Source organism: Balaenoptera physalus (assembly GCF_965194825.1).
Source record: "Balaenoptera physalus genome assembly, chromosome: 9".
Lineage (NCBI taxonomy): Eukaryota > Metazoa > Chordata > Mammalia > Artiodactyla > Balaenopteridae > Balaenoptera > Balaenoptera physalus.
The window spans coordinates 20,047,859-20,070,260 of NC_138888.1; the positions used below are offsets into that span (position 1 = coordinate 20,047,859).

The 22,402-nt window shown below is 38.5% G+C and overlaps 1 long non-coding RNA gene across 1 annotated transcript in view; it reads right to left on the bottom strand.

The window, feature by feature from the left end:
* Window positions 1-834: 834 nt before the first annotated feature.
* The window catches only part of LOC309666930, a 78,383-nt gene continuing 56,815 nt past the window's right edge, over window positions 835-22,402 (bottom strand). The window contains exons 2-3 of the long non-coding RNA XR_014267358.1: window positions 8,687-8,791; window positions 835-3,339 (exon numbers count right to left, since the gene is read on the bottom strand). This is a non-coding gene — a long non-coding RNA (uncharacterized lncRNA). The remainder of the gene's footprint in view (window positions 3,340-8,686; window positions 8,792-22,402) is intronic.

Below are 22,402 nucleotides of genomic sequence, written 5' to 3' on the forward strand. Positions count from 1 at the left end.
GGTTTTGGAAAATAAGCTGAGAAACGAGGCTGCTGGTCTAGCTGAACCCCCTTAGAACCATTACCTGCCACATGGGCATAGTGCTCTTCAGTCAACCTCACATAGAAGGTGTGGCATCAAGCAAAACAGACATCCAAGCACAACTGAAATGTTAGAGGCCAGATTAATCATAATGCTCATTTCAGAAACGGAGACGAGAAAAAAATAAAGCTGCTTGATGTCAAGGGGGTAATCAGAGATAATTATGACTAAAATTCAATACACTACTGTCCTAGAATATTTGTGTAGCAGTCTATTCACATTCACAAATGGCTATTTCAAACTCTCTAGCGTATCTCAAAGTAGCATTTATGTAAAAATATAACTTAAGGCATGAATCCCTTTAAGAAATAGATGAGCACAGTATCATTTTATGTTTAAAATATGGCAGCAAGTTTCTCAGAACCAGTTGTTAATAGAAAGGCTATTACCTGGTAAACAATGAGCATTCTTTACTCAGATGTAATAGTTCATAAAATTTTACAAATTCTACAAACTTGGAAATAAGAACCATTAACCAATTAATTCTTTTTTTTGTTGTTGCAGATATGAAAACTGAAGCTCTGCTAGGTAAATTGTGGAGAAAAGACTCGAGCCCCCCCCATGTCTGTCTGAATCTGTGACATTCTGCTGTCAGGAGACCTTGGTTAGAATCCTAGTTTGACATCAACTAATTGTAGAAGATTTTATGACACTTCTCTCAACCTTAATTTTCCTTATCGGGTAAAACAGAATTAAATTTATTATTTAAAATCCCCGAGCAGTACTAAGATTCTACAACTTTGACTTTCACTATTTGTCTACCTTCTAAAATTATAAATGTCACTAAAATCAAGTTATTTAGTTGCTCCTGATTCCTAACCTGCATGGAGCATTGTTCAATCATTTTTGTTATAACACTTAAGATCATAATGCAGCTTATATTTTACATAGTACAAAGTAGAAATTCTGGTGTTCTTATTTACTTAAAATAATTTGCCATTGCTTTCAAAATTGAAAGAAAAGTCCATTCAATTAGAAGTATTTCCCATTTTGAGTTTTCCTAGGTTATATGAGTTATTTAGAATTGTGTCTCTAATTTGCATACATACGGAGACTTTATTTCTTATTGTTTTTGACTTCTAATTTAATTGCATTGTAAACAGTGAGTACTTTATAAGAAATTTCTTTGGAATAATTGAGACCTGTTTGGTAGAGTTAGTAGAACTTTAATTCATTTGTTTTATCTTTGCTTAAGAAGACAGTATCAGTTGGATGCTGACCTATATTTCTAGATTCAATCAGGCTTATTAATAGTGTTGTCCAAATCATTTATATTTTTACTAATTTTACCTATTAGTAATAGGAGATTGTGTCTAAATCTCCCACTGTGTTATTGAATTTTGTCTCAATCTTTCTTTAGATATTGTGAGGATAATTCATTTGTGTACAAATTTGGAACACATATTCTGATGAGTTGAACCTTTTATCTTTATGCAGTGACTCTCTCCATCTCTAATGGCATCCTAACGATATTTTATTCTGTCTTAAAGTCAATTTTGTCTGCTATAGAAGCTCTCTTTGGTTAATATTTGCCTAATATCTATATATCAATATATGTATTTCTTTATATTCTTAAATGTGTTTCTTATAAAAGGCATGTACCTCCAGGTACATAGCTATTGCTGTTTTTCATATAGCCTACCAGAAGTATTTTACGTAAAATTTTACATATAACTAGATATAACGTCTAGTTTAGATATAACTTCTTAATTTTTGACTATATTTTTATAATTTTAATTTTCTTGTCTTGCTTTTCCCATTTACCTCTGTACCTTAGAGAGCTTTCTGTTGCTGTACAGAGAGCACCTCCTTGTTATTCACTATCTGCATCATATCCCTATTGAACCAGTGTCCTACTGATCTACACTTAGGTTATTACCAATATATTTCTTATAAGGACTAACCTTGAATTTCATTTCACACATGTGAAAATACTTCTATTGGATAGATTTACAGATGTGTAATTCTTGGCTCAAAGTGTCTATGTATTTGTAATTTTTGAAACATATTGCCAAATTACCCTACAAAAGATTGGACAAATTTAAACTCCCAAGAGCAATGTATGAGAATGTTCATGGACTCAAAGAGAGGGCATTATCACACCTTTAGATATTTAACAATCTGATTGCAAATGTAGTTTTAAATCACCTTTCCCTTACTATCATTAACATTAGGAATATTTTAATGAGTTTTAGGGACATCTGTAGTTCCTTTTCTGTTAACTGTTCATATTTTTTGCCTATTTTTCTATTGCAATGATGGTCTTTTTTTACCCCTAACAAGCATTTTATGTATTAGATCAGCCCTTGGTCTATGAATTGCAAACGATTTTTCTCAGCTTGTCATTTATTTTGAGTTTATTTTCATATTTTTTTCCGTTTTCACCATGTAGAAATTTATTATTTTATGTGGTTAAATATAACAAACTTTTCTATTACAATTAATAACCCATTCTGAGTTTATAAAAGAATCATCTCGGGGCTTCCCTGGTGGCGCAGTGGTTGAGAATCTGCCTGCCAGTGCAGGGGACACGGGTTCGAGCCCTGGTCTGGGAGGATCCCACGTGCCGCGGAGCAACTGGGCCCGTGAGCCACAATTACTGAGCCTGCGCGTCTGGAGCCTGTGCTCCGCAACAGGAGAGGCCGCGATAGTGAGAGGTCCGCGCACTGCGATGAGGAGTGGCCCCCGCTTGCCACAACTAGAGAAGGCCCTCGCACAGAAACGAAGACCCAACACAGCCACAAAATAAAAATTAAAAAATAATAATAAAAAAAGAATCATCTCTAGTTTTTTTCAAGTACTTTTATGATTTTAGTTTTTATATGTAAATCTTTTGATCTATTTTAATTTTTTGATGATGAGGTATAGTTCCAACTTCAGTATATTATTTTTAGAAGGCTATAAATTTGTTTCATTTATTCATTTATTAACTGTCCATAATTTCCACACTATTTTGAAATGCCATCTTTATCACATACTATTCCCATATGTATTTAGGTCTGTTTCTGGACTTTATATTCTATACCATGGGTTTATCGCTATTACAAACAGCAAGAACACATTGTTTCATTATTGAGGCATTTTAATACGTATTAATGTAGGTATTTCCATTTTCCAGGAGATTTTTCTCAGGAAGACCCAGAAAGTACTCCTGATGATCTGATTTGTCTCCCCAAAGCTGCTGCATGTGTCTTAGTAGGACATCTAGTAAGGTTCAGTCAGCATGATGTCATCAATACATTGGGCCAGCTAGTTGTCCTGTGGGATAGCAAGGTGAGGAAAGAAAATGAAAATACGTTCCACTGTCTTCCAGCTCCCTTTATTTGCATCAAGAAATCTGCTGTCATATCTTTTGTTGGTTATTTTAGTTTTCACTTTGATTTCCTTTTGAGTACTTAATCTTTAGTGTTCTACAGCTATTAATATAATGTTTCTTGGCAGACTTTTTGGGTTCATCCTGCTTCAGATACGTTGGAGTTTGTGGACCACGGTGATGCTGTAAAATATTGACATGGAACAGCTCAATCTTTCCAATTTCTTCTGTGTTCACAGTTTCAAGCTCTGGATTCAGCTCATTTTTTTCTTTTTTTCAGAGAGAGAGGAAATCTTCAGAATTTTTTAAAATTTTCTGAGAATCCAAAATGCAATTAAAAGTTTATTATATTCAGTATCTAGTTATGTTTTAGTGGGAGAGGCCTTCAAGGTGCTTCCCATTGAAAATATTTGGTCCAGATTATCTACCATAAATTCCATGTCTGAAATATCCACATTGTTAAAATAATGAGATGGTGTAAAATAATTTTAAAGATTATAAAAACACTTGGTATTTTAAAAATAGAAGCTCTCTAGCTATGTCAAAAAAGAGTTTATAGATATTAAAAGTGTTTTCTTCCTTTAGTCGCTATCCTGGAGTCTCATTCTGAGTCTTTCTGCCCAGCTTCCTCATGCTGGAAACATTCTGAAGGATTTACTTTTGCTTAATATTTATATATTCTAGATTTCATGCTCTTTTTCTGAAGGCAATATATATATATATATATATTGAGAGTGAATTATTTACCATCAGTCATGGGTAACCTTGATGTTGCTCTTTTAATCTTTTGAATCAAGAAATGATGTTCCTATAGGTATACAATGAAACATGGTTTTGAGAGTCTTTAAAAGAACAGTTTATTAATATCTTTTGAAAATCTAAGTGAAATGGTTTGTTTCCCACCATTAACAGTAATGTAATGAGATCTTTATTTCTGAAGTGGCCAATATCTACAGTAATAGAAGTTTTAGAAAAGACTCACTCTTCAATCCTCTTTGCCAATTTTCTCAAACATTATGAAAAAGACAGTGTATTGTGGTTTTCTTTTTGAGAGTAATAGAGACAACAATCTCTCTTGTTTCTAAAAAAAATAGGGGGGACTCATTTTTTATAAAATTTTGTAAAATGTATTATCAATAAATGATACACAATCTAGAATTCTTACTACACATTCTGTCTCAGGTGCTAGATGTTTCATGTATCACCTTTACCCACACATCATCTTCATGGAGAAAGCAGATGCAGATATTATTAATTCCCATTTTCCAGATGGCAAACACAGAGCACAGAGTGATCAACTGTTCTATTCAAGGAAGTTAGCTGCAAAGCCAGAGTAAAAACCTAAGAAGATTCTATTTTCACCCAAGGGTTTGTTTTCTAAAGTCCCTTAAAATAAAACAAAGCCTGAGAAGTCAAAGTAGTTTAAAGACTATGTTATATTTCCTGCCTCCAAGAAATTAAGGATCCATATCACAATCTATGTTTTATAAACTCATTGTCATAATTTCACGCTGTAATTTTTCTCGACCTTTGAAGGAGATTTTTGCCAGTTTCATACCAAGGGAATTGACCAGTGAAAATAAAAATATACACAACTGCTTTTTTACCACAAGGGTCTAGGAATGGCTGCAAACTCATACAGGGAGCTGTCATTCCACCAAGTCCTTCTTGTGTGCTTTCGCTCCCGTCTCTATTCTCCACTGGCCCAGACCCTGCTATTACTTGGGCTTCATATCACTGCCACACTGGACTGCTTGCCTTCAGCTGCCCCTTTGGCCCTGCCTCTGCCCCACTTCTCCAGCCTGCGGACGCCTGCTTCACTGCAGTCCACACTCTGCCACACTTCTCCATTCCTTCTCTACTCCAGAGGTTTTAGTCGTATCCTTACAAAACGATCCTACTCCAGAGGTTTTAGTCATATGCTTACAAAATTTCATGTGGTACACATTGTTATTTTTATTATTTCCATTTTATAGATGAGGAAACTGAAGCTTAGGGATATGAAGTTACTTGGTCAAAGCCACTCAGCTTGTAAATAACAGAGCCAGAATTTGAACCAGATTTGTTTGATTTCAAAGGCTCATTTCTCAACTGCAAGGCCATACACATAAATGTTGAGACTCCTCGCCTGTCCTCCGTGCATGGCATTGGAACACTGTCCTGAGAAGGACCACCAATGTCCCCTGTGGTGCTTCGCTGCCCAGCTCCTCTCATCCTGAGGCAGGGCTGGCTTTCCTCTGACTCTGTTAAACTATTACTTCTTCTAGGCTATGTTCCCCTAGAGTGCCAGTGTTTTCTCTTCCCAAGGATGGTTTGACCCTGGTGAATATATGCATGTGTGTGGGGTGCAGTTGTATATGTACCTCCCTGACTGTTATTTTGCCTGCTCTTTATAGGATGAAACTAGGCCAAGTCTTTTTCATGAACGTTTCTCTGAAAGACTTGATAGTCTTTGCAGAAGGTACATCCACAAAAGGTACTTAAAAGGCTCTATCTGGACAACATGGGGAATATAGCCAATATTTTATAATAACTGTAAATTGAGTATACACTTTAAAAATTGTGAATCACTATCTTGTACACCTGTAACTTATATAATATTGTACAGCAACTATACTTCAATAAAAAAATAAGAAATATTAAAAATTAAGTAAATAAAAAAATGTAAGAAGAGTCTATCTAGGACTTTCAAGTACTCAGTAAATCAAACACTGAAAGTGCCTCTGGCTTTCACATGACATTACCCATAGATTGGAAGCTTCTTTAGGACAGGATGCAAGTCTAATTGTTGCACGTTCGCCATGTATTCTATGCACCATAAAAAGCTTTTCTCTGCCATGTGCCTGCAGTGTAGATGTTTCAGCCATTTGTTTACTGTTCCCATGTTGACCTTTAACCCCCCCTTAGGTACCTGTCTCTTCTCTACTCCAGGCAGTTTCAGACATAACAAATTTAGGGCCCAGGGTCTGAGAAATCTGTACATCGTATTTGGTTTTTTCTTGAGTAAATGGTCACTAAATAAAATTAGGAGCTTTCACCAAAAAATCCAGATTTCAGACACGTCTTACAATGTCAGGAGGCCTGACAGCACTGGGCTGGACTGAGAAACAATCATCCCGGAGGGAGGACGTGAGCTTCCTCTGCCTCCACCCTCTCCCTGTGAAATCCCAATCGCTGAGGCCAAGAGGCACCGCCTGCAGCTGTCCCACGGCACTGTTTTTCTTATAGCAGAGTTAAAAGGCAAGTAAAACCATTCATACTGTGTTTCCTCTATCCTAAGTGGGGAAATGAAAGAGTCTGTTTCGAGAGAAAATTATGTGAACATATTTTGTTGCTCAAGTGAAGACTAGAACTATGAGTTTCATATAAAGAATGTTTGTGATAAAAGAAAAAAACCTGAGATACCATGAACAATAATCTTAAAAACTACAAAAACATATGGGAAAGATGCATGATTAAAAAAATGAAAAAAGGGCAATATTTAAAATATTTTGCTTTACAAAATGATCTTGCTATGAAATGCAGCTATGATTTAAGAGAGCTAGTTTGTTTTTCAATTTGAGATCACTGGTCTGGAAGGCTGGACTTTGCTAGCCTGCTTGGGAAATTTATTACTAATTACTTAATTTTATTATGATAATTATGTCTGTTATAGGAAAAAAATTCTTTTAGGAGATACAGTTTGTGATACAAAGATGTATAGGATAGAGACCCTGACTTCAAGGAAGTATCTAAATGTTGTCATTCATTATTTCAACATTTGCTGAGTTCCCTTGAGGGTCAAGCACTGTGCTGGACCGGTGATGCCAAGATGAATAATGGTCTCATCCTATTAGAAGTTTATAGTCAAATGGGAGACGCACATAACTGAGCAAGCGGGTACAATGCAGCGTGATCAGTGGGGTGAGGGAGTGGGTACAGGGCACAGTGGGAGCGTAATGTGGCAGACAGTGAAGAGGGGGCAGGGCGCATGAGGATGGTAGTGAGAAACAGAGCTGAGTAATCTGTAGGGAGATGCTTCTCCATGGAGTTTCATGTGTCTCTTGCAAGTAGAGGCACTGGGTATCTTTATTCTAGACCTCTTTTCCAGGATGTCTGTATAGTAAACAGCCTTGAAAGACAGAGACATCTCCCTCCAGAACCACAGGCAAGCACGCTTACAGTCCTGTATAATAAAGATAAGGTCTCCCTCTGAAGACTTCCCATTATAAAACATCGGGGTTCCTTAAGCTCAGGGTTCCTCTGCAGTAACGCATCCACCAAGTAGGCAGGTGTCAAATGGGCCCATCCACATTGTCCCCCACCCGCTAGGACTTGAGAACAAGGGGAACTAATGCAAATATGCCAATCTTCCTGCTGCTTGCTGTGCCATGAGCAATAACGTCCTGTCTATGCTTCTGCCTGCATCCATGAAACTAGCAAACTAACTTGTCAGCTTATAAGTACAGTAAAATCTCAGACGCTTCACATTTCTTGGTATAGCCTTCTGGCAGAATTTTGTACTCTACCTTGTTCATCTGAAAGCTCACGTTTTGTTGGCATCTATTTTGGAAGAGGGATGTGTTTGTTTAGTGGAATTAAACAAAATAGAATAGGGGAAAAACGCTTTGAGAAAATAGAGTCAAAGACCCTGCTTATCGCTGCTCACATTTTTGTGCAGGTGAAATGCAGATAAAGTAGACATCAACAATAATCTTTAGGGAGGTAGAAGTAGGGGAAGGGGATTCCCTAAAACAGCAGCATGTAGCCTGTGTGGAACATTGGAGATGTGATTATTACTACTCACCATCTAGGACCTGGGTCATTAAATATAAACTTCAAACTCCTATCACAATCTATGTATGTATGTATGTATCCAGTTGTATCAGTTGGTGAAGGTACATTAGCTGTCTGGTTCCCACAGTCTTTTCTCACCCTCCTCACATCTGCATTCGTCTTCCAGCCAGATTGAGCAGCAGCTCCTGTTCTGCTGTTTCCTCTAAATGGTTCTCTACAAGGTCGCTTACCCGTCATGCTTACCTTTGGGCCTGGATGTGCTCCTCGCCACATTATATGGTCACGTCCAGGTGTTTCCCAATCTGTTAGCTTCTTTAGGACCAGACATGTTAGCATCCTTGAAAATGTAAACGAACCAAAAATGGCCCCATCTCTTGAGAAGTTACATTCTGAAGCTGGTTTAGATTTGTTGCAACTCTGCTCTTTCCTCCTTAAAGTCCTAAGCCCTTAAATGTGTCTATTTCTGCCTCAAACTTTTCCTGTTCATAAAAGAATAGTTATTTTGATTGGATTTACATGTGTTCTTTCTGTCACACAGAGGCACATCACCTTCCCTGGGCTGTGATGTTGGATTCCTGGTCAGACGAGCACACACTTCTCCCTCTCCCTAGAGGTTCATCTCTGTAAGTAAATGACCAGGCAGTAGAATATTAGCATAGTTAGGCTAGCCATACACAACACACAAGTGTTTTAAAATAGGCAAACTAAAATAAATCAGGAGAAGGTTGTGATCAAGTTGATTAGGAAAAGGTCACTTCCCAACGAACAAGGGAGAATGTCAGAATCTCGCCGTGGGGCTTGGCATGGATGAGCACCACAGAACAGGTGACAGTGACAACTGAAACCTGGGGGTATATTCCACAACTTTCTTGTTTCTGCTCAAATATGCACCGCTCAGTCAACTGTCCATAAAACAGGCTGTGTTTTTTCTATTTGTGCTTTCTGGGGTGTGTGTGGATGTGGTAGTGGAAGCGGGGGAGTGGATTTGTTACGGAAAGGAGACCAGAGGGGTGAGAGGGTGACATTGATTGAATATGGCAAAAGCAAACAAAGTCCAAAGCGAAGAGTTTTGTTTAACTGAAGCTACCAGTGAAAGAGGGAAAGGCGATTTGTCCCTCAGACACCACGCTGAGTTTGGAAGCCCAGCCCAGGCAGGGTGATGTTGGATGTCAGCCCTTCCACAAGAGCCCCTTTTAAACTTCTTCTTCTCTCTATTTATGCAGGACCAGGTATTGTTCTACCGTGGCAAGGCTTTAAAACCCCCCTTGGCTGCAGGTCCTTTTCTATTTTTCTCCTCTCTGGTTGCTAAATTTATACCAAGCTCACAGGCACAGATTATCTTTGCCTAAAGGAAGGCGGCACTTGTGTGCTCTGTAAGATGACAGTTTATCAGCCCAGCTGAAATGCAGTCTTTTAGGATTTGTGCTGTTTCTCTCCAGCTCCGTGCTAATCCTCCTGTGATCATCTCTGTCAGATTTGTTGACTACAATCAGTGTGTCACCTGAGGTAGGCATATCTGAAGACAAATAACTAAGCCTGCATCTCACAGTGAGTTCTTTTGTTTGCAAAGGGCTAAACCTAATAAAGTTTTAAACTGTGAGTCCCCTTTTATTTAATAAAGACAAAAGCCTTCTATTGCCTTCCATCTATGTATTTGCCAATTCGTATGCATGATCAATTGATATACTCCATTAGTTTCATGAAAAAGAAAATGCAAGTCAAGGATTCCTGGTGATTTGTTTACTCTGTCAGTGATGCAGCCAGGATTAGACTCAAGTACTCAGTGAAATGTCTACAGGCAGAGAGGCTAAGCAATGAGATATCTCTTCCCCTCAGAGTTTACCCACAGGTATGTGTCTACACACACACACACACACACACACACACACACACACACACTTTTATTCCACTAATCTTTAATTTGTGACAGGAGTAATCTAGATGAAGAAGATTTTAGGCAGTAATGTAACAAATTTACATTTAATTACTTCTATGGGGAGCTGTTTGGAAGAAACACTTTGATAGATAAATGAAGGTAAAGAATGGGATTCTGAAGTCTGCTCAGGCTTCAGATGATGATTTATAAATGTTGTGCATTAAAAAAACAGAGGACTTTATACTGCTTGGAAACGGAAAAGAGAGGAAAGGGGGAAAAAGGGGGAGATTTTAGCCAGTGACATGTAGATGGTCACTGGAAGTGACTCTTTCCTCTGACTTTCAGCTGCTTGGTAATTTTAGCCAAACTCAAAATTCTCTGTGTGGAAAGAATTTGGTTAAAACCAGTGAGAGTTTAATTTTTTTTGTCCAGGCTGATCTGTAGTGAAGGTTGCTGCTCTTACTGAGCTTATATCCAAGAGGGGATAGAGACAAATTAACACATATGTAAAAAAATATAATTTAATAGAGAGATACGTGTTATAAAGAAAATAAACCATGATAACAAAAAACAGTTGACTGGGGTTGGCCTGGCTACAGATGATGAGGAAAGGGCTTAAAAATGAGGTGACATTTATGTTGAGAGTGCAGAGCAAAAGGATGCCCCTTTTTCTTCTGAAATAATTCATATTCAAATGTTTTGCTAGTTGATTGTAGGGAATACAAGATGAAAATAGCAGTTTTGATCTACAAGGAGCTTACTATCTGAGGATTCAACAAAAGTACAAGGCATTTAATAAAGTTCTATACATTCATTCAGAAACACCCTCTTGACTTACATCAGCTGGAATTAATCTCTCTGTGAAACAAGAGAATGACCAGCTAGCTCCACATCAAAGAGGTCTTCCTGGACAAGGAAGAGGACAGTCAAGTCTCTTGGTTGCAAACTTCAGAATCTAACTCAGGCTGATTTAATAAAAATGGGTAATTATAGAGTGAGCATAGAGAGGATCATAGAAGTGGTGGAAAAATGGAAGAACAGTCTTGGAAGACAGGAAACAAGATGGTGCCTAAAAGTATACAGCAGGAAAAATCTGACCACGATGCTACCGTGTCATCGTTTCTCTAAGCCCCAGTTGCTGCTGGGACCATTGCTTCCATGACGGAACCCAAGCCTGGCAGAACCACTCATAGACTGCACCACATTAAATGAATTCTGATTGTTCTGTGCTCTTGAATCATTCCCACAAGGTTCAAAATCCCAGGCAAATATATTCAATCTTCTGAGCCAATATACTATTCCCTTTCCAGGCTCAGGGAGCAGAGAAAGAGCAGATCTGACTGAATGGTGTTTAGGCTCTACATTAGACACTATGGAAGTGGGATTGTGACAGATCCCACTTTGGCTTCCACAATGAGAGATAAAGCTTTGCATTTTACTAAGATTCACACAATAGGGATTTCCCTGGAAAAGAAACAAGGATTAGATTCTGAGCAGGAAAAATGACAAATATCCAATATTCTTCACCATGTTTGTCTGCCTAACATCCATGTACACATTTATCCTCATACTAATATTCCAAAATAGAAAGCTCTTGCCTAATGTAACTAATAATTGTTTTGTCGAAAGCTGCACTCACTCTACTCCAAGACCAGAATCTCTTTCATCTCTTCCATGTAAATTAAACTCTTCCATCTTCAGATCTGTCACAATCCCACTTCCACAGTGACTAATGTAGCGCCTAAACACTACTCTCCCTGTACCCAAAGCATCATCACCACCTAGGAACTTGTTAGAAATGCAAATTATTTGGTCACACCCCATACGTATTAAATAAGAACCTCTGGGCATAGCGCTCAGCAATCTGAATTTTAACAAGCTCTCCAGGTGATTCTAAGAGCCATTTGTTCATAGAACTTTTTGCGATGATGGAATTATTCTAAATCTTCACCATCCAATACAGTAGCGAATACTTCTGTGTGGCTATTGAGCAAATGCTAGTACAGCTGAGGAGCCGAATTTTAAATTATATTAAATTTAATTTAAACTTAAATAGCCACAGATAGCTAGTGATTATCATATTGTACAGTGCAGGGTTATACTATTAGCCACTGCTGACATGCAGTAGTAGGAAAAAAGGAGAGACATGATGTAAGGAGTTAAAATATATATATTATACATGACATGAAAAGGAGAAAAATATTGATAGGAGGTTTAGTCGAATTTAAGAGGCACTTTAGCCTAGTAACTAATCTGTTACTTGTTACAAGCACGGGGATTGGTTATAAAAGTGTAGCTTGTATCAATATTGATAACTCCCACACATTTTATTGGGTTGGCCAAAAAGTTCGTTCGGGTTTTGCCTAAAACCCGAACGAACTTTTTGGCCAACCCAATATATTGCCTTTGTTTTCAGTCATTACCTCTACTCCTCAAAGCCCTTTAAGTGGTTTGATGACCCAAAGTTTTATTCTGGAGGGATCTTGGTCCTTGTTGGTCCTGGCAGTTTTGTGTAACTAGTAGTCTCCCATTAGCTTTTACGACTGGACATAATAGTAGAAGGAAGTACCTCAGGCGCTTCCTCAGTTCCATTAATCCTCCTTCCTCCCCTCTTGGTGAAATAGCTATCTTTGACTACCTTAATAGGTTAATTCTTAGCCTATCCAACATTATAACTTTATCTTTCACTATTTTCCCAGTAGTATGAACAAGTGGGAAGCAAACTGCCTGTGGTGGACTCTTTGATGCACCACACTGATCTCTCTATTCCCCTTCTGGAATGAAGGACCTAATCCTCTAAATGCTAAGAGGGCTGCTGGCAGACAGCCCTCAGCTGTCATCCCCCTTTGGGGTTGCCTCAGCTGAAGAGAGCCATTTCACTGAAGTTCACACCCTCTTTTGGGGTAACCCATTTCCAGTGACTGATAGACTCAGGAGTATAACGGCTTGGGTCTCTTACCCAATTCAGAAGAGTTCTAAAGGATCAACCCACGTTAGCTACCCATAGGGCCAGCTGAAATTCCTTGAGATCACAACACAGCTTGACTTCACCCTCTACCAAGTCCTGCTTCCACACCTCTTTCCTTCCACAGGTGCAGAACACTAGAGCACTCTGATAAATCTGTTTGCTAATCTACATCTCCGAGTCCACTTCCTGAAGAAAGCCCCTGCAAAACTGTCTCATTTCAATTCTGAGGAACAATTGTATCCACTGTGAGAAGCTATCCTTCCTCCGGCATTTAAAACCCCAAAACCCCAGACTTGCAAATTAAGGCTTACAGGAATGGGAAGCAAACATTTTGTGAGTAGATCTTTTTTTTGTCTGAATGCATGTGTTCTGACATGAAAGTAACTAGCCATGATTGTTTGCTGGTTCAGGTCACCTATCGTATCCTACAGTTCTGCCCCACAGTCTCTCCTGGCATTGCCGCCAACCTGGCAGGCACCATAACTAAGTTGTCAGTCATCCTTTCTCTCATTTTTCTAAGGCCAGCTGCTTCTGGGCACAGGATAAAACCATTGACTCTCTTTGGCATCATGTTGGGAAGCAGGACATTTCTTTCCACCAAGATTCACATCAAGAAGGAGTCCCCTCAAATAGGAAGGTGGTTTGAATACACACAACTAAACTGTTGACATATTGCTATGGTGACTTTAAACTGGATGGCAAGGAATTATGTAGGATGGGATATCTGGTTTTTCACAAAATTGAAGGCAAATGTTCATACTTTAAACATCATAAATACTGTCAATAATTAGACATGTCCATTAATATACAAATAAATATTTGATATTCCAGTTAATTATTCATATATATATATATATATATATATATATATATATATATATATATATATATATATATATATATTTGGCTGTGTTGGGTCTTCGTTTCTGTGCGAGGGCTTTCTCCAGTTGCGGCGAGCGGGTGCCATTCTTCATCGCGGTGCGTGGGCCTCTCACTATCGCGGTCTCTCTTGTTGCGGAGCACAGGCTCCAGACGCGCAGGCTCAGCAGTTGTGGCTCACGGGCCCAGCTGCTCCGCGTCATGTGGGATCCTCCCAGACCAGGGCTCGAACCCGTGTCCCCTGCATTGGCAGGCAGATTCTCAACCACTGCGCCACCAGGGAAGCCCTCATATATTTTTTTTAATGGAGCCTTGGGCATTAAATCTCTGATGAGTATAATTTGAATTGATTTACATGCCCTAAAGTAAAAGAAAATAATTTCGTTTGAAATATGAGATAAGTCTGACTTTTGTAACTGAGATGAATCTTCTCTCTATTCAGTCTGACAAATGAATTTTCTGTACATGTTACATTCCATAGGATATGAGTGACCATCTGGACTTTATCCAGTGTAAGATGTTCAGGGTCATTCAAAATTACTTTGTCAACTGAATTTTCAAAATGTGCATAAGAATGCAAATGTCAACTTACATTTGGCAGCTTAATAGAATCATTTGAACTATTTGAATAGTTGTGAAAATTTCATTTTGAAAATTTTGAAAGTTAGCAATAGTTGGGTAAAATAATTGCCAATATAGACAGAATGTAATTGGTTTGGCTTGTTGACTTGCCTTAAATATGAACTAAAAGTATTCTTAAAATTTTTTCATATATATGTGAATTTTATATATTTATACATATACAATCATAAAAGTAAATGAGGGGGGGCTTCCCTGGTGGCGCAGTGGTTGAGAATCTGCCTGCCAATGCAGGGGACACGGGTTCGAGCCCTGGTCTGGGAAGATCCCACATGCCACGGAGAAACTGGGCCCATGAGCCACAACTACTGAGCCTGCGCGTCTGGAGCCTGTGCTCCGCAACAAGAGAGGCCGCAACAGTGAGAGGCCCGCGCACCGCAATGAAGAGTGGCCCCCGCTCGCCGCAACTAGAGAAAGCCCTTGCACAAGAAACGAAGACCCAACACAGCCAAAAAAAAAAAAAAAAAAGTAAATGAGGGAAGTCTTCCCAGAGTACCTGATATTAAGCTTTGTTATGAAGGTAAGATTTCTCCCTATGGAGAACACCATATTAATCAGTTGAAACACTGTATTATTTATAGTGTATGGAGGTAAGAAAAAGCATCATGTATTATAAAACTACAAGAGATTTAGTGTGGCTGAAAAATGGCATATATATGAGAAAGACAAGAAATAGGGTTAGAAATAAGTGAGAATCAAGTCACAAATGGTATTGTATGTCATCCCAACAAGTTTGGATTGTATTCTGTACTTCAACACCATAAGCTCACAGACATTATTTCCAAGCTGGCACCATATCTAAATATTCAATCATCATTCCTCTAATTCTCCTAGGGCCAACTGCTTCTGGGTACAAGATAAAAATCTAGTATCTAGATTTAGCAAAAATAAGTAGGCATTTCACAGAAAAGTACACCATATGGAAATTATACATTGTGAAATAATTTTATATACATCTGTCCCTGGTTCCTGGCATGGAGCTCCTAAGACCCATGTAATTTCTTAAGTGATAAGAGCACTAGGAACATCTTTTGTTCTAACATTTGTTCCTTGACTCTAGTTCCTGACACAAGAACTCCTAAGTCCCTTGGAATTTCCTGGGTGATAGGAGTGTCTTCTGTTCTAAAAGACAACTCTTGGTGGGCTCCTAGAAGGGAAATGGTCACCAGAAAGACCAACCCATGATTAGAAGCTTGGAATTTTCAGCTCCACCACCATCCTCCAGAAAAGGAAGAGGGAATAAAAGATTGAGTTAATAATCAGTCATGCCTATGTGATGAAGCCTTTAAAGAATCCCCAAAATAGGAGGTTTGAAGAGCTTCAGAGTTTGTGAACACATCTTCATGCTGGGAGGGTGGTGCCCCTCAACTCCAAGGGACTAGAACCTCTTGCACTCAAGACCCGGACAGACCCCACCTTACGTATCTGGTTGTTCATCTGCATCCTTTAGCATATCCTTTATTATATAATAAACTGGTAAATGTGTTTCCTTAGTTCTGTGAGCTGTTCTAGCAAATAATTGAATCCAAAAAAGGGAGTCATGGGAACCTCTGAGTTGTAATCAAATAGGATAGAAGTTGTGGGTAACTTGGGGGACCCGTCACTTGTGAGTGATGTCTGAAGTGGGAGAGTCTTGGGAGACTGAGCCCTTAACCTATGGAGTCTGCTGCTAACTCCAGGCAGTTAGTTTCAGAATTGCTTGGTGTGAAAAATCCAAAACTTTGTGTCAAAAACGTTGTGAAGGGCTTCCCTGGTGGCGCAGTGGTTGAGAATCTGCCTGCCAATGCAGGGGACACGGGTTCGAGCCCTGGTCTGGGAAGATCCCACACGCCGCGGAGCGACTAGGCCCGTGAGCCATAACTACTGAGCCTGCGCGTCTGGAGCCTGTGCTCCGCAACAAGAGAGGCCGCGATAGTGAGAGGCCCGCGCACCGCAATGAAGAGTGGCCTCCGCTTGCCACAACTAGAGAAAGCCCTCGCACAGAAACGAAGACCCAACACAGCCAAAAATAAATAATAAATAAATAATAAATAAATTAAAAAAAAAAAAACGTTGTGAATACGGTAATACTGTGAGAGTAAAGGAAAACACAGTACATTTTTCCTATGGACATGTTGATGAAATATCACAAGCAGCGCACACCTATGTAACCATTACTCAGATTAAGAAATAGAATAGAATTTTTTTTTTTAATTAATAGCTACTTTATTTATTTATTTATTTATTTATTTTTAGCTGTGTTGGGTCTTTGTTTCGTGCGAGGGCTTTCTCTAGTTGCGGCAAGCGGGGGCCACTCTTCATCGTGGTGCGCGGGCCTCTCACTATCGCGGCCCCTGCCGTTGCGGGGCACAGGCTCCAGACGCGTAGGCTCAGCAGTTGTGGCTCACGGGCCCAGTTGCTCTGCGGCATGTGGGATCTTCCCAGACCAGGGCTCGAACCCGTGTCCCCTGCATTAGCAGGCAGATTCTCAACCACTGTGCCACCAGGGAAGCCCAGAACAATAGAACTTTAAGACATTTCAGAAATCCTCCTCTGCTTCCCCAAAGGTAACCATCCACTCAACTGATTTCTAACAGTATAGGCTAATTACACCTGTTTTTGAACTTTATAGAAATGGGGTCGGTTTGTGTCATTTCTTTTGTTCAACAGCATGTGTGTATGCTTGTGTGTGTGTGTGAGAGAGAGAGATCCAATCATGTTGTTGCGTAAAGAAGCATTTTGTCTATTTTCATCGCTGAATTGTATCCATTTTGTGATACATACCATAATTTATTTATTCGTTCTACTGTTGATAGACATCTGGGTTGCTCCCATTTTGCAGTGATGATGACTAGTGTTGCTATCAGCACTTTTGTACGTGACTTTTGTTGCACGTATGTACCCACGTCTATTGTATATATACCTAAGAGTGGAATTGCTGATTCATTGCAGAGGTATGCTTAGCTTTAGTAAAATTCTGTCAAACATTTTCCAAATTGATTATATCATTTTACATGTCTACCAATAGTGTATATAAATTCCAGTTGCCAACACTTAATATTATTAGATTTTTGGAATTTCAACTATTTTAGTGGGTGCGGATACGGAAACTTTAAAATGTTCCATTCAGTTCTACATTGAGCATCTAGTATGCGCTGGAATTTGGCTAGTCTTTCCTAAAATGCAAAAATGAATGAGACACAATCCACAGTACTCCAAGACATTCTTGCCATTCATTTGAAATAATCCCATAACTTAATTACTCCTTTTCCTCAAAATCAACTATGCTTATACAGGAAATTGTCTGAGAAAAACAATTCCAGGGCTCTTTAAAGCTTGTAGAAAGTTACTATAGAATACTATATCCATATACAGGTGAGAAATTTGTTCTAAAATTTTGGTATAATTAACTTAATTACCCTGAGGAGAAGCCTGCAAGTAGTTCACATGTTAAGAAGACTCACATTAGCAATGCACCTGTAAACTTCTGCAACCATAAAACATTAAAAATTTTAACCTATATCAATCAAGAAGGAATATCACTATATATAGAAGTAAACACACAAAAAAATGACATTATTACTTGTGAAAGCATCTCAGATTGGATGCTTATTGGAGTCTATATTGAAGTGAAATTGCAAAGTAATTGTAATGGAATATCTTTTAAGAGATAAAATAGATATCTAAATAATGACCTATTTCAATCCGCTTATCAATATGAATAACTTCTTCAATAAGAAAGGGAAGAAGTGAGCAATATTTTACAAAGTAGAGCATTTATACCCAACTTGGGGAATGAGGTGTTTTTCATTCTCAGGACTTAGCAAACATAATATTGGAAACACCTAAGAGCCTCCTTCTGAGGGAAGGACAAAGAAAGAAGATGAGAAGAAAGAAAAGTGAAGATAATTTTCAGATGGCCAAAGAGTCATTGGAATGACTCAAACCTGCCTCAGAAGTTAGTGGATGAAACAATAGTGGGAATGGACCTCAACTCCCAATCATTTCTATCTGTGCCCTGGGTCATATGTTGCTTCTCCATGGTGGACTTTTGGAACGCCTACTTAGGGGCACTTTTATATCCATGACTGAGGAGAGCACAGCCAGAGGTGGAATCCTTTAAAAATAGACCTACCAAAAAAAAAAAAAAAAAAAAAGACCTACCACCTGGCTGAATGTGTCCACCTTACGGTCGTTCACACAAGCTTTGATTGAGGGTGCACGTGTTGTGCAAGTGGACGGGTATATCATGGTGAAAGACAGACATAGACCTGGGTCTAATATGTCATCACTGAGCCCTGGACATTGCCTGCCTCTCAACTTCCTAAGTCAGCTCCTGAAAAGCCATCATTTCCCCAGAAATGTTCTCCTAACTCCTTATCAATAAGGTCTGAAATTCTACATGCATTATTTCCTTTATGGAAAATATTTTCTCCCTGTGGTCCTTTCAGAGTCTGCAATATGCTTGGAAGAGTAACTGTTTTCTCCTAGAACAAAAGGAATTGTCAGGGAGGAATAAAGAGAGATACATCTTTAAGGGGGAAAAGTCATGGAAAGGAAACATTTTTGAGATATCTGAGAAAAGGTTGCTTAATTTCACAATGTTGCTTATGACTGACATCACATAATTATTTCATGAGTATAGACCCCCTGCTGATGAAAAACAAAGAAAAAGAGGAGAAAAGAGCCAAGTACGTTAAATCTACCCTAGGCACATGGATTGACCTTAGGAATTAAATGGCTTTTTTAGAACCTGGGGCTGCTGGACAAGTGGTTATTTTCACGACTACTATATTTCAACAATTACATTCTTCCTCCCTGAATTTTGCTTTTATTTTCAAATAATACTCTCAGGAATCTGAAATGCATACTAAAATATACTAGGGTAACATGATTACTACATCTGGTGCTACAATTTGATTACCCTAGTTCTTCTCACAGAGAACGTAGTATTCTTGACAATGATCAAAATAATAGAAGAGGAAAATAGTACAAAAAATCACTACTTACAGATATAGTTTGTTCCCAAGGCATGTGTCTCAAATGGGTATGAATATACAGCTACACACTTGCCAAGATTGTTCTATTAGATGTGTTGTGTGGTGCAAATTAAGAAAGTGACATCTCTAATGAGATAAACTCTTGTGAAAATATTTCCTGACCTTAGAGTTTTCATAGGGAAGTTTTTGCTAGTCACACTTTCATTGATGGAGCTTATATGACTTAACCAGGTCAAATTTGATGATATTTATATCCTTAAAAGTTCAGAGTGATTGCTCTGTCATTGGCCTCGAGTTATTATTAGAGAATGATGGAAAATGCAGAGAAGACTTGATGTAATCATAAATTTTCAATGTCCCTCTTCTCTCTGTTGGGGTATGGAATTGAAAACCATTTTCCCTGCATAATTTAATTAACCTGTCACTTTATTTTGGAGACTTGCTAATTCATGATCCAAACGGACTGACTGATGGAGCATTACAAGGACAAAAGCTAGATGCTGAATAGAATTAAGCAGTATAAGCATAATATAAGCGTAAAATTATTTTTAAATTAACATCAATTATAAAATGAGTTTAAAAGATTATTTACTGCTTAAGCTGGAAAGTCTGTGGTTTATTGACATGAATTTTTAAAATCTGACTAGAGTTTCCTGATATTCCTTACTGAAGAGTTAAAATAATATTGAAAAATAGTAATAGCAATCCTTTAATTGTGCCAATTATTTAACACATATTATGTTAGTTTCTGTTTACATATATATTTTATAGTCTCACAAAAAGTTGCAAAATAAAAAATTATTATTAATGATTATCAAACCATGCTCAGGGAATGTTTTATTCCAACTTAGTTTATAAAACTTATTATGGTGCCAAAAGAAAATTAAAGAGTGTATGGAAAATGGGAGAACAGTCACATTTGCATTTGGGAGACTATTCTTCAAAAAAAATTTAAGTATTACGAATCAATTGGAAAAGGTCTTCCAACCATCCGTTTCCTAAACAATATCAAAGAGATATTCTTTTAGAACATCAGGAAGTTATCTTGGAAAATATAAAAACACATATCCTTTAGGAGTTGGGAGCATTTATAAATAAAAGAAGGAGACTGAGTGACACAGGAGTAGAAATGTTAGTTACAAGGGAAACAAAGCTATAACTTGGCCTTTGAACATTAGTCTTTTCCTTGTTTTGGGGGTTGGAGTGCATGTGCATACCTAGCACTTGCAGAGTAGGTAAATGAGGGTCTTAAGTGAAGAATATGAGTTGAGTGGGTCTTTTGCATACTCTAGAAAATTTTAGTTATTCTCTCATAATTTTGCAGGTCATTATGGGTGGAGCCAGGGAGTGAGCTACAGGTAGAAGGACCACACAGCTTGTGAGCAGTGTTGCTGGGATGGTTAACCTCTCTTCACTTGCAGCAGTTACTACCTTTAGACCTAGATAACAGGCCCCCCTACTCTTGCCTTCTTCCCACTCCCACAGTATAGAGGACACCCTCTTGGCCCTCTTCTGGTTGTGCCTCGGGTTCATGGTACTAACACAACACAGACACTGGGAGCCCAAGCCTCTCTCCTTATAGGTCATGCTTGGGTACCAGGGATCTCAGAATTCCCTGCCCAGTAGCCCCAAGTCTGCTTCCAGGACTCTATGAAACTCAGAGTCTGTTCCGCTGAGGATGGACCACACTACACATGTGATCACCTTTATGCCTAAGGGACAGTCAAGAGGAGGCTGTGTGCAGATGTGTGAACACGCATGTGTGCATGTGAGGCACCTCTTGATGTGGGATGAACCAAAGATGGGAAGAGAGGTACCCCAGCTAGGCACTAAGCACTGGGACATGCCTCTTCCTCAACTCTATGTTCCAGCACCGAATTCCAAGGAGCCCAAGCATTCTAATTAAGAGCCTATCCTTCCAGAGCATTAGGAAAGTATATTTGTCAAAGTAGGAGAATAGACCATATTTTATTTAAGAGATTATGAACTTTACTTACAACAGCTAAATATTTAAACAACTGCAGGTGGGTTTCCCTTGGTACTCCGCTCAGGCCCTGCTGATAACTAGAGCTGGACATGCCAAATATTTTAGATGAAACAATTTAAGTTTACATTTGCTAAGAGCATAGACTCTTTCATCCTTAACATCTAGCACAATGCTTCATGTATAGTAAGTACTCAATAAATATTTGTGGAACAAGGACTAAATTTGACTTGTTCTTGTAAGTGGTGAAAAATCACATTCTGGAGCAGAAGTTCCCGTAATGGGAGATTTAGAGCTAACAGTTTCTACAACAACAGAGAGTAGATTGCTTGTGTAAATCACTTAGCAGTATTTCTGTCACTTAGTAAATCCACAGTAAATGTTACTTACCATTATTAATTATACAGTCTATGGATTATGAATTCTAGAGATTTCATCATTTGAGACTCAGTAAGTACAGTCTGTGTAGTCACTTTATGTGAGCAATTTCTTAGCATCGTACAAGTTCCCATGAAAAGATTTCTTGCCACCTGAATAATTTAGCTTCTATCCCAGTGAGTGGTTCCAGCACTTGTCAAACTAGTTACTTGATTAACTCTACATCTATGACATCCTGGGAGTAGACATAAATTTTATTTGAACTATCTTTTAAATGGAAGAGTTTTGTTGCCTTCAAGTTCTAATCTGCCTGTTAGATTTTTGTGTTTCATATTTGATGTTATTTGCAGGATTCGTCAGCACATACTCAGTCTTTGATTCCCAAAACGCCTGTGTAGGGATCTTAAATACACTGCATGCTGGAACCAGCAAAGGCTCTGATTAAGTTACAAAAGGAAATACTATACTATATATAATTGGCCCTTGAATAAAATGGGTTTGAAGTGCCTGGGTTCTCTTATACCCAGAT